This window comes from Ambystoma mexicanum, unplaced genomic scaffold (genome assembly GCF_040938575.1).
Source record: "Ambystoma mexicanum isolate Mex_15411 unplaced genomic scaffold, UKY_AmexF1_1 Mex_scaf45, whole genome shotgun sequence".
NCBI classification, from domain to species: domain Eukaryota; kingdom Metazoa; phylum Chordata; class Amphibia; order Caudata; family Ambystomatidae; genus Ambystoma; species Ambystoma mexicanum.
In genome coordinates this window covers 719,710-732,660 of record NW_027182461.1, presented here as the reverse complement: position 1 = coordinate 732,660, position 12,951 = coordinate 719,710, and positions in this window count along the sequence as shown.

Here is a 12,951-nt window from a genome sequence, read left to right as displayed (position 1 = left end):
CAGTCTTCATGGGATGGCCTCAGGATATCTGGTGGCATGGTCGAACAGCACCAGGATAAACCTATTGCCCGAGGATGGTTGGGAGTCAAGGGGAGCAACAATGTCGATCCCTACCCTCTCAAATGATACCCCCACAACTGGGAGTGGTACCAGTGGAGCTTGGATTGTCGAGCCACTCTTACCAGATAACTGGCAGGTGGCACAACCCTTGCAATGACTTTCTACTTGCACCCCCATCTTGGGCCAGTAGAAATGCATGGATAACCTTTGCTTGGTTCTCTTGATACCAAGGTGACCAGCAAGGGTCACTTCATGCGTCAGCTGCAGGAGGAAGGGTCTTACAGCAAGGGGAACTACCAACCTCCTATGGTCTCCTTCTGTAGACTCTGTAGGCTCACTGTAGAGGAGTCCACCTTCCCAATTAATCCTGTGCTTCCCAGGAAGTTCACCCTCAAGCTGGGAGCAGGCCTGTCTACCTTAGGCCTTCCAGAGATGGCCACTCACATTGGCCCTTATTGAATTCTTCCATCAGGAAAACCTTTTACTAACAAGTCTTTTAATTCAGGATGGTCATTGAGATCAAATATTTCAGGTAACACCTCTACCTCGCTAGGCCCTGGTGTTTGACCAACTACCTCCACCTCAGTGGTAGGTGAGTTAGTGGGAATATTCTCTTTCCCTCTTTTGTCTTTTCTGACTCCTTTAGCCTTGGGGTTCCCCTTTGACTTGGGCACTGCAGTGGTCTTGGCCAGTGCTGCCCTTGTTTGAGACCTTATGCAGGGTCCTTCTGCTGTATCTCCCACAAGCTCTAAGGCCCTGAGATAATTTCCCAACAAGACCTTTCCTGGGTCATCTCTCTGAATGCTCACTGGAATCCTGACTACTGTATCATTTAAAGTAGGATTTACAGGGATAACTGGGAACTGGAGAGGTGGGCCATGAACCAACTTAGTGGGCATCAGAGGAGCTCTGGCAACTTCCTCTGTGTCTACCAAGGTAGAATCCACTACAGTTCAACTGCACCCACTATCCCTAAGAGCAGGAGTATCTACTCCTTTGATCAGCACACTGTCTTTAAAGTAGTGCTTGAGTCAGGGAAGCAGAGTCTTTGGTGCTTTCCACGACCCAACTGTTCATGTGCATTGCAAGAGGCGGGCAGTTCTCTTTTGCTGTTGTTTGTTTTATAACAGCAGTCAGACCGAGGAGGGGGCCGCAGAGTCAGGGAAGCAGAGTCTTTGGTGCGTTCCACGACCCAACTGGTCCTGTGCATTGCAAGAGGCGGGCAGTCCTCTTTTGCTGTCATTTGTTTTATAACAGCAGTCAGACCGCAGAGTGGGCCGCGGAGTCAGGGAAGCAGAGTCTTTGGTGCTTTCCACGACCCAACTGTTCCTGTGCATTGCAAGAGGTGGGCAGTCATCTTTTGCTGTTGTTTGTTTTATAACAGCAGTCAGACCGCGGAGTCAGGGTAGCAGAGTCTTTGGGTCTTCGGGCTCTGTGGCTCGCTGGTCCGATACAGTTTTTCATCATTTTTCTTTTTTTTTACCACCGTTTCCTCTCTGGATCCTGGACCTGGACTCAGCGTCGTGGGACGGTGGGACTCTCCACCCCCATCCCCACCGTAGAATCAACAAGGCGCACCAGAGAGAAGGATTACCGGCAATGAGAGCTGGACGGAAAGCACACAGAGCTTCGCACCGATACCAGCATTGAGCAGGCAGTAGGCGTCAGGCTTCAAATAAACAAGTAAGACTACTGTGATAAGGATCTAAGGGGAAGTGCCCATAGTGCGAACGGGAGACTGCAGTGGTCATCCTTTGATCCTGCTCGCCAGAACGGGGGCTGTGTGTTGTGTGCTCCACAGCCTCGGGCCACAAGACTCAAGGGCAGCAAGGGCTGGGGGAGCAGTAAACCCATAGTATTTTGCCAGTCCGTTGGAGTTAAACGGTATCTGTGGCTGGGGTCCCCATATAGTGAAACAAGAGTAAGGCGTAACCACGTCCAAAAAGAATGGCTTTGGCTCAAGATAGCTGATCTCACAGAGAGTCAACACGCCATCAATTAATTGGGGCTTGCATCGGCAGCACTGGTGGGCTCACCCCCTAGTAGTCCTTCGGGATAGTCAAGACAGACTGAATATAGCCCCAATATCTACAATAAAATGAAGAGCCTGAATGACGCCGCAGAGGTAAGAGAGGACGGATAGGGTACACCAATATCGAGATCAGAGGCTGAGGGCCTCCGTGCAGTAAGGTCAAACCAAACTCAAGTGATCCCGTGTAGAGGATGAGTGGTCTCTGAAACAGAGGAGGAGGAGACAGAGACCCAAGGAGCGACCTATAGTGCAAGAAGGGAACCAGAGAAGGAGAGCCCAAAACCAGAAAGGGAGAAGCAGAGCCATAAAGACCACCAGACAGACAAGTCTACTCTGAAGGCACTAAACTTTGTGCTAAACACCTTGGTGTCAGTTTTTGAACTGTTGAAGGGGGAGGTCCAGAGCCAAGCTGGAATCCTCCTCAAACTAACAGAGGAAGTGGCCAAATGTGACTCCTCAAAGGTGGGCATTAAGAATATAATCACCTCATCCATAATCCCTACAGTAAACGACATCCAAATCGAAGTAGCTAAGCAGGGTCTCGACATTTCCTCCATTCAGAGACTTTCACCAGCGAATAGAAAGGAAGAAGCAATGTCAAGATCCCAAATTCGAGAACTACTGCAAACTATGCATTCACATCTAGGGCCACAAGAGAAAGGTGTGGCAGAATCAGCAGAAAGCTCAAGAATTTACAACAACACCCCACTTTCAGAATCCACCTTGGAAGAATTTATGAGATTGGCCCAGGTAGTTGATGATCAAGTGGAGGAGCCAAGCGAAAACAAGAGCTTAAACAGGGAAATCCAAGAAGATGTCGGGGTAAATAGGTCCACCGGAGACCACGAATGGACTGCTGCAAGCAACCAAAACTATAGGAGGCGGAGAAGATTAAAAAGAAAAGAAGGTGGTAAAAAGGGCAGAAAGGTGCCCTGAATAACCCAAAGAAGAACAAGGAAAAAAAATTAAAAAATAAAAAAAGTAAAAAAAACAAAAATGCAGGAATATACAATTTTGTGAGTAACATTACATTGCCAGCTGCTGATGGGCTCGCAGATACCCTAAAGGGAGACAACCACAATCATGCAATATCGGATGCCTCGATGGAGTCTGGTTTGCATGCCAACAAGCCCTCAAGGGTGAGACAAACCCAGGTCTCCAAGAAACAACCTCACCAGAGTACATCCAAAGACTCCCCAGAGATTCTGTGCGCGAGCATAGGTCTGCAGACGGATCAACAACTCAATCCAGGTCAAGACTCCAACTATACTACTAGTAACTTAAAACCAAGGGAGAGGGGCATTCCCAGTGGGGGAAAGCAGAAGTTACTCGTCAAATGAGGGGGACCAAAAAGGAAAAAACATGAAGCTAGCCCCAATTTTTTGTAAAATAAGTTACCAAGAGATGTACCATGGTTAAAAGTGCGGACATGGACTCAAAAGGAGTCAAATTGAAACTAGCGCCGATCTTCTTAGCAGCATCTAAGAAAGCAGCGAGTTCAGTGGCTGACAGTGAATCAATCATTTCCAATGTGGTGACATCTGAAAAGGGAGAAGGCAAGTTCCAGACAATCCAGGGGATATGGAATGGGTCAGGAAAATCTAAGGAGATTGCGCAAGTGTAAAGGTCGAACTCACAGTTGCGTGATAATAAGATCATGCAAGTGGAGGAAAGGGAGGAAGCTACAACAGGCTTTGAGGTGCCAAGACTCTGGCTAAAATCCACACAAAACAGTAATCAATACAAGTCCCTCGGCAGAAGCACGATTTTATCAGTGTTTAAGAAAATCAAGAGCCTGTATTTATTTTCATCTGTGGACATAGACTACGTCAGATTTCCAGAACGCAAAAACTAATTCAAGGTGGAGATAGGGCTGAGTTCGGTAAAGGCATACAAAGCAATCCTCAAAGCCGCTAGCGCACTAGAAGAACAAGGATTAAAAGTGGATAAAGAATCCACTGAAACAATCTCGCCTGGAGCCAACCAGCATTAGGAGCCCATAAGGGCAAGTCCACAGAATCAAGAAAGAGGTCTCTTGGGATAAAGAAATGAAGGTTCGGCAGACATAGGGGAGACATTGAGAGAAGAAAAAGTGCTAGCCGCCCTTCCCGAAATCTTAGCCCAAGTCCTAATGAGCATAGGCTTGGGCTCGAGACAACTTTAGTCAAACAGGCCTCCATGTGGTGAGTTGGAACACACAGGGTTCCAATACATTTAGATTGAAAAAAGTTACTGACTACCTTCTGGGTAAGATGGATATTTTGGTTTTTCAAGAAACCTGGCTGGTCAACGCAATAGAGATAGAGGGCTTTACCACTCACTGGTTGCCAGCCAGCCAGAAATTGCTGGGCCGACCAGCAGGCTGGTTCTTACTAGCATTTAAAAACAGCTCAGTGTAGACCGCCACCCCGATATTTAAGAACAAAGTAGGCATCTTGGCCAGTGTGATCCACCTTAACCTAACCTAACCCGATGGTAGTAGTGATAGATGTTTACTGGAACCCCGCCTCTTCCTCACTTGAAGCATCTCTGGCCATTTTAGGTGCACTAATGACAACATTTAAGACAGAAATGGGAAAGGCCAATATAATAGTGGCTGGGGATTTTAACTCCATGTGTGACCAGCAGCCAAACGGGAAGGAGAGAGCTGTAAGGAAAAAAGTCTCAAAGAGAGGGCAGAAATGGTTGGCATTCATGAGCTCGTGGGACTTCAAAATGCTAAACGGGAGCTTGGAGGGGGAAAAAGGGACCCCTATGACATAGAGGCAGGGCGATTCTTCGTCTCTACTGGATTACATCTTTGTTAGCCCTTGCCCTTTTTCCCTAACATCCCTACTGGAAGTAACACAGGAGGTTGGCAGAGTTAACCTTCCCAGACCTACTAGGACATCCTCAGATGTTACACAAGCAGGAACGGGAGGGGGCTAAGGGAAGAGTAAGGCTAGTAAAATACGGGCTCGGGGGCAAAAGGTTAAATAGAGAACTACAAAGAGTCCCAAACCCCATTATAGTAGAACACTGCAGGCCAGAAAATTATGTTAATTTCATCTGGTCAACCGTGCCCCCAAAAATGCCATGTATTGGAGTCAAACAACATCACTTACACGTGTTCGACGAAGAGTCAAGGTAAAAAAAAAAGTAGTAAGAAGAGAGCTATGCAGCCTGAGAAGGGTGGATTTGGGTCCAGAGGGGTATAAAAAGGAAGCAAACAGCATTAGGAGCAACTATAGGCACGGGTCCTACAATCATAGAATGGCTCGGCTACAAAACGATGGGGAACTAATGTTAAAGCTTCTGGCGGAGACAAACACCAGAGGATTTTGCTCAGTCATGGGCAAATTGGACTCTCAGTCAAACTGCTCTCTGTGCAACTTGGTCACGGAACGTAAATGGGTGGAACATCTCTCAAGAATTTTCAAGAAGCCCAGAGAGGAAGGGAAGATTGAGCCACTGAACATAGATTGGGCTCTGACTTTGGACGAGGAGGAAATCTTGGAGATAATCAGGGGCTCCTCAACGTCCAAAGCTGCCGGTCCTAGCAGCCTGACTTAACAGGTCCTTAAGAACTAAGCAGAATTCTGGGCAGGGTTTCTGAGGCAACTTTTTGAGGAGATCCAACAGTTCCCCCCATCATGGAAAACAGCCTTGGTCATTCAATTCTTTAAGGGGGGGCGACAGGACTGATCCTGTTAACTATCGTCCAATCGCCCTTTTAGACAAAGAAAGTAAGATCTTTATGAGACTGGTAGTCAAGGAGCTTACATACTGGGTGCATCATGTGGGGGCGCTGTCTCGATTTCAAACAGGGTTCACGCGGGGGCTGTCCGCAGCGCTAAATGGGGTGATCCTAAGTCTGGTTAGTGAGCCCACCACAAGGAAAGGGGAATTGCCATTATATGGGTCTTGGATCGACCTATCTAAAGCTTTTGATCAGATTAATTGAGGCAAGCTGTGGTCAAAATTTAGACAAAAGGGCGTCCAGAGGCCTTGTTGATGGAGTTGCATAGAGATACAACGGTGAGGGTTCGTCTAGACGATAAGGGACATATGTCAGACTTAGTGGAAGTAGAGAGAGAGTAAGGCTGGGGTGTTTGGGAGCGCCTTTATTCTTCAACCTCTTCCTGTCAGACATGGGGCAAGAACTTGAACCGGCCACACTGGCCAGCCCAATCCTTAATGGAAATAAGATCTTTTGGCTGGCCTATGCGGACAACATCGTACTGTTAGATAGAACAGCCATAGGCCTCCAAAGACTCCTGACCAAACTGGAAGAGTACACTGCGAAAAATGGCCTGGTTATAAATCCATTAAAATTGAAGATCTTAGTCTTTAAACATCCAAGGAAGAAAATTAGGTTTGATAGCTTGTCCCTGAATGGGCAGATAATACTGCGAGTAGATGAACTGCTATACCTTGGCTATAAGATCTATGCTAGCCCGACCAATCTGGAGCCTGACATCCTCTCTAAAGCCCAGGATTTGATACCTCACATGAAAAAGATCAAGGGGAGGTACTGCAAATTCACCATACTGCCGAAGATAAAATACTATATAGCCAAAATAGTACCGGTCATCCTGTATGGTTTAGAAGCCAAAGGATCGCTTTGGAATCTAAATTGGGCTAAAATAGAAGGCAGAATATGGAAAGACTCCCTTAACCTTCCCCTGGGTACCCAGGGTTGGAACCTACGGGTTGAATTAAGTCTCATATCATTAAAGCGTCGAGTGGAGTGGAAGATCGCTTCACTCTACAGAGAGATAATAAACCCCAGCCCAGGATCCTTGTACAAGGACATCAGCGCACATCTAAAAAGCACAAAATCATGCATCTTGACAGGGTTGGAAGGCAAGGTAAGATCTATCCTGGATATGACAGTTTTAGACCTAGAGAACCTGATCACCAACCCTCTTAAGGTAAAACGTGACTTAGAACGCATGGATTGGATCGAAACGATAGCTGTGGTGAGAAGTTCCACTCCACGCAACACGTTCCTGACGGCAGAAAAAACGCAGGTTCCCTCCCCCGCTATTTAGAAAAGTATCCTGACCAAGAATAAGGACTGACTTTATGCTGGTAAGATTGAACCTTCTTCCCACTGGGGAAATCCAGGCCATACGAAAACAGGAGAAGAATGCAGTCAAATTATGTAAAATCTGTGCCAACCCAAGACTACAGTCACTACGGCACATTTTTATGGAGTGCGAAAGGACTTGGGCTTTGGGGCTGGCTAAGCTAAGAAGATTCACTAATAGGGAGGATGGAATTCTATCAGAGCATTTCTGGGAGAGAATGATCTCAGGACAAGAAGCACAGCTAATTGCAATGGTGGTAGAAATCCTGAAAAAGTTGAACCTCCTTACCTCGAGTCGAAGGGAAGTGGTTACTGGAAGGGTAATTTTGTGTGGGGAATTTGAAGTTAAGTCATATCCCTAGGAAAACCGGGCTACCTAGGTCACCCGCTGTATGAAGAGATTAAAGGGAACATATGGGGACACTATCTCACTGAGATTTGAAAAGTAGTATGGTTCCAGGCAAAGGGCGCGGTTGAAACTCCCCACAGTGAGCTTACAAACCACTGGTATTGTTTTTATTGAAGGTTTTAAGTGGAAAGATGTTATTAATTATCGTTTCTTTTTTCCTTTTTTCTTCTCTATTTATCATTCTGTACGATTAGGTTCTAATGCTATATTTTGTTTTGAACCATATACAATAAAAATATTTTTTTTAAAAAAGAAAAAAGTGCTTGATATTGTCTGGAATCCTAGCATAAGCCTCTGAGACTTTAGGCTCCCAGGAATCCAGGGAAACTAAAACTACCTCAGAATCTATCCCACTGGGGAAGGAATCTGAGGAGAAGGATGCCCGTGTAATCTCTTCTTCCTCATAGGAGGAGAAGACCAGATTAGCAGAGTGGACCCCCATGGTTTTGACTTTACATCTGAGGTCCCCCTTCACATGGTCACTTGCTCCACAAGCCACTCACGATCCACTGGGTCTGTTGACATCGGGAGGCTTACTGTAACCAGAGTTCTGTTTTGGTGGATAACCTCCACTACCCTGTGTGTTCTCTTGTGACATACCCTTATTTCCCTTTTTTTTGGCCCTTCTGGGAGGAAGTTTTATCAGGTCCCCCACCCTCCTTATCTTTGGGCTTTTTCCCCTCCTCCTGATTACCAGGATAAGTCTTGTCCTTATGGGACACTCTGGGTGACACCCACAAATCTGCTGCAATGGCCAGCCTCTTAGGATCTAACTCCTTTAAATCTGCCAAATATGTTCAAGCATGACAAGACATATCATACCCTCAAAGGTGGAGACCTTATAGCCTTCAATCCAGCCAGTCAGGTTTTTTAAAGAATCAGTCACATATGACACCCAAGTACGTACTTCTTTTTTTTATACTATCTGAACCTTTTAAGGTATTGGACAGGAGTCTTCCCAAACTTCAAAATGAGAGTTTGTTTTAACATTGAAAAATCAACTCTCAGCTTTTGACATTTCCATAATGGTACTGCAGCCAGAATGGGGCCGTCTGCTGAGCAACCATGCAATCGTATCAGCATTTACAACCTCCTGAACTTCACATGCATACTCAAATGCATTCAACCAGTCCATAATGTAATTCTTCCATCATACACACTGAGCAGATCTTTAGGAAATCTTGGATGAGAGGAGGACCCAGACCCATGTCCAGATCCCTTGGATCCAATTGAAGCTTGGCCAATTCCAACTGGTGATCCCTGTCTTTCTGTTTTTCTGCCTGCTCTATTTTCAGCTTATCCATCTGAAATTCAAGCTCCTTCTGCCTAAACAGCAGTTCTTGTTTCTTGAATTCCAGCATGGCCTCAGCATCAGAGCTTGCAGAGGAAACATTAGACATAGCATCCTCCCTGTCATCATGGGCACCACTTGTTAGGGCAGCGACAGAACTGTCAGTTCTGCCAGTGGAAGCTGCTCCACCCCCTTCTGCACTATCATCAGAGGCTATGGCATTGAGTTGCAACTGTTGCCATTCCATGACTCTTTGGATCATTTCCAATTTTGTACCTTGAGCAGATAAACCTCTCTCAGTACACATCTTTCTCAATGTTTCTGACCTAGAAGCATTCAAGGTTATAAAGGTACTTGTTTCCATTATATTAGATAGGTCTATGGCCTTTTACAGTTATCACTACAAAGTCACTATGTGCCCTGGATAGGAATAACTTGAAATATCTTCATTAGTGTGCTAGTGTGCAACACTGGATACCTTCAGTCCTATTCCACCGCTGTACACCAATTTGTTAAGATGGATTTCTGAACTCTGGCCTGGTGGGCAGAGGTTCAGGAGGCCAGCCTAGTTGCTTGGAACAGGGTAACCTTCTGGACAAGCCAGACCAATCAAGGTAGCTTGGCGGCAGTCAAGACTAGGTCTCAGGAGGGGTGAGGGTGACTGAAAGACCTCAATGAACACACAGAGTAAAGGACACTTACAAATCACTCCCAGTCAGGTGTAGATATATTAAACATACATATACATTTATTTCAAGGCCTTTGAGTTTCAAACACCCAAATCAAATCACAGTAATACTTATTAGACCAACACAATACTATCTAAATACATATATACAAGACCAATGGGGTCTAAAAGGTTAATGCACGAAATGGGTCCACAACCTACAAGGGGAAGGAAACAAGCAGTGCAAATAGTCTTTAGCCCCTTCTGCATCCAACACAATCCTAACTAAGAGGCAGTCTGACCCCTAAGAAGAGGGGAGCCTAATGCTCAAAAGTACAGGCAATGCAAGCGCACGCAGTAGTTCCAATGGGCAAAACGGGGTCTCTTCAGGGGTCTGTAGCAGCTCAGGAAGGTGGGTAAGGCGATGAGGAATAGGTTCCCACTATTTGAGGAGGGTTTCCACTTGAAGGCAGAGTTTTGATTCCAAGAGTTGTGAATAGTTTGCTAGTTCGCACTAGCAGTGGAAAGGAGAGGGGCCCCCAGGGGCCACTCGTGTGTAAAAATGGATGGAGGTGCTAGGGGCCACCGGCTAGGGTTGTGATTACTCACCGACCCCCGGCGCACTCCGGACCAAACTTCGGCAGTTGAGTCCACTTCGGTTGTAGGTTCAAGTGCTGCAATTTGGCAGCTCTGCAGCTTTCAGCGATGAAGATACATTGATGATTCCCAAATGGGACAGTGGTGATTTCTCTGCTCCTGGTGGATGGATCAGGCCAGTTTCACTGCACCAGACTTCAGGGGCAAGAGGGGCACAAATGCAGCACACCGGCAAAGATCGTCACCACGGCTGGGCGACACGGTAACCGCGTATGTCCGGTTCGGGCTCACTCGTCTCACTTCAGACCTGGGAATGCCAAGTGTACGAAATTCGGTGTGACGGTGCCGTGAACACAGAGCTAGCGATATACCAAGATTTGAGGGTCACCTTCAAACGGCAGTGGAGATAGAGCAAAGGTCCTGCATAAGCTGGTCAGCCCACTGGATGGCCCAGGGACACTTCCGAGAAGGCTTACTTGCAAGTTTTGGTGAAGGTGCCAAGAATAGTTTGTCCCACTATTCCAATGGGTCGGAGCGTCTTCACAGACCTTCTAGAGGGTGCAGACCTTCGCGACCAGATGTAGAGGGGTTTCACGGGACGACAGCTGGCTCAGGGTGCCAAACCTTCCAGCGGGTCACCTGCGGTTCCTCGACTCGGCTTCTTAGCTTCAGGTTACTTGGATCCTATCCTTCATTCAGTGAGAACTCCAGAGATCGACCTGGTATGGGTGTTCGGGGAACATCTCTTATCCAGAATCTCCTTTGTGCCAAAATGAAGAGGACCCAATGGGAGATCTGCTCACATACAGGCATACCATACGTGGACGAATCACGGACCACAGTGGCCCCAGGCATTCACAGCACTCCAGACTCTCTGGCACCCAGGATGTGTATTGGGGACAGACACCCAGCCCACATCCTGGAGGCACACACACAAGGCATGCATACGCTCGTGAAAGCCTGGCGTTTCGTGGGAAAATGCATGCCCAAATAAGGATTGACCTGGGTTGGTTCGACCTGGGAAGGTGAAGGGGCAAGATGGCCAAAGGACAGGACAAATAACCTTGTGGCCATTTTGGAGCCTGCCACCTATTCGTGCCAAACACAGTAATCGCGGTTTACCTGGCAGGAAAGGGTTCAAATTACATACAAAGATAAACTGCCACCAGCCTTGTCCGTGACACATCTGCACATCTCCTAAAAAATCCTTTGATAGTATCTAGGGCCTTTGGAAATGGCTAAGAGACCCAAGTGTACTGTACTAGAAGGTACATTGTACACTTTACATGTTGCAGAAACGTGTCAACATTGAAAAGGACTAAGGGAAACAAAGTCTCCCAGTACTGACTGTTTTAAGGGCATGTCAGTTTCCCCATAAAAAGTGAGCGAAAGCCCAGAGGAGTGCAGGAGAAGGCTGGGCTCCCCTGGCAAAGTCAGCCTATGTTGTTAAACAGCAGCAAAAAGTTGGGGGGTACACAACTGGAGGGAAAATTACACATAAATGGAAATCTTTCCTAACATCGTTGCCATGGGAACGAGCGTAGGGAACGTCCTATGCGGCAATGTGGAAGTAAGGTCCGTAACGCCTGCCGCCAAGAAACTATGCTGCCTGGGAACCCGGCGGCTGCACAGAGACGCACATGAAACCTAGAGAGCGGCAAGTGTCCGTCACGCATGCTTTGCTGCCAGCAATGGTACAAGTGCCAGCTGGCACTAGGTAAGTTGTGGAACAGCACACATGACAAGAGAGAGCTTTCAGGCTTCAGAGACTGTCAAGGCTGGGGAAGTCAGAAAGGTCACAGGAGCCTGATAATCCCGAGTGGGAAGACGCCGTAATTAAACCAGATTGCAACAAGGCTAATAGAAGGCCAGAGGACTTTGGGGAGTCCTGAGAAACAAGTAGACTAACATTTGAGGCTGTCCTTGTCCATGAGAGGGAAGTCGCTCCCAGTTAGGTCCCACTTGCCCAGACCCATAGGGAGGGTTTTGCAGAGCGAGCTCACCCCACTAGCATCAAAGAGGGTGGCTCCCCTCTGGGGATAAGGGACGAATTGTGCCGATTTATCACATAGCCCTCCCATTAAATGAGAGGTTCCCCCTTGATTGGGAAGCGGGTAACAACTCAGAAAATCCACATTGCCTTGTTATTTTCTTTTTTGATGTTCCACAGAGAAACACAAAGCTTGAATATCTAAAAAGCATCTCATAACTCACGTATTGGAATCCTTTCCTCAGACTCATCGAGGTTAGAGGGGAGTGATCGGTCACAAGCCGGAACCTTTTTCCTGTGAGATAGTATTGCAGGTTTAGGTTTGCATATTTGATGGCCAGGTCTTCCAGTTCAACAGTGGTGTAAAACTGTTCTCTAAGAAATAACTCCCAACTCGTATACAAGATGGGTTTCCAGGTCACCATGTTCTTTTGATAACACAGTTCCCAACCCGACCTTGGAGGCATTGGTCTGTAAAATGAATTCCCTATTGAAATCAGGCATTTTTATATTGGTTCTTGACACAAGCTTTGTTTCATAACTTCAGAATTTTGTTGGTCTTCTTTTACCCAGACAAGCTTTTGTGGATGGGAATTCTTTAGCTTGTCAGTTAGATTGGCGGCCAAGGTGGAATTATTTAATATAAACCATCTATAGTAGCCGTCAATCTGAGAAAAGCTCAAAGGTATCTCTTGGTTTTGTGTACCAGTGTTTCTCGTACTGCTTTTACTTTCTAGGCCTAAGGTTTAATCAGTAAATTTCCCACGAAGGAGCCCAGGTACTTGATAGCCACTTGGGCCAGATGACACTTCTCCGGGTAAGTTGTTAAAGCAG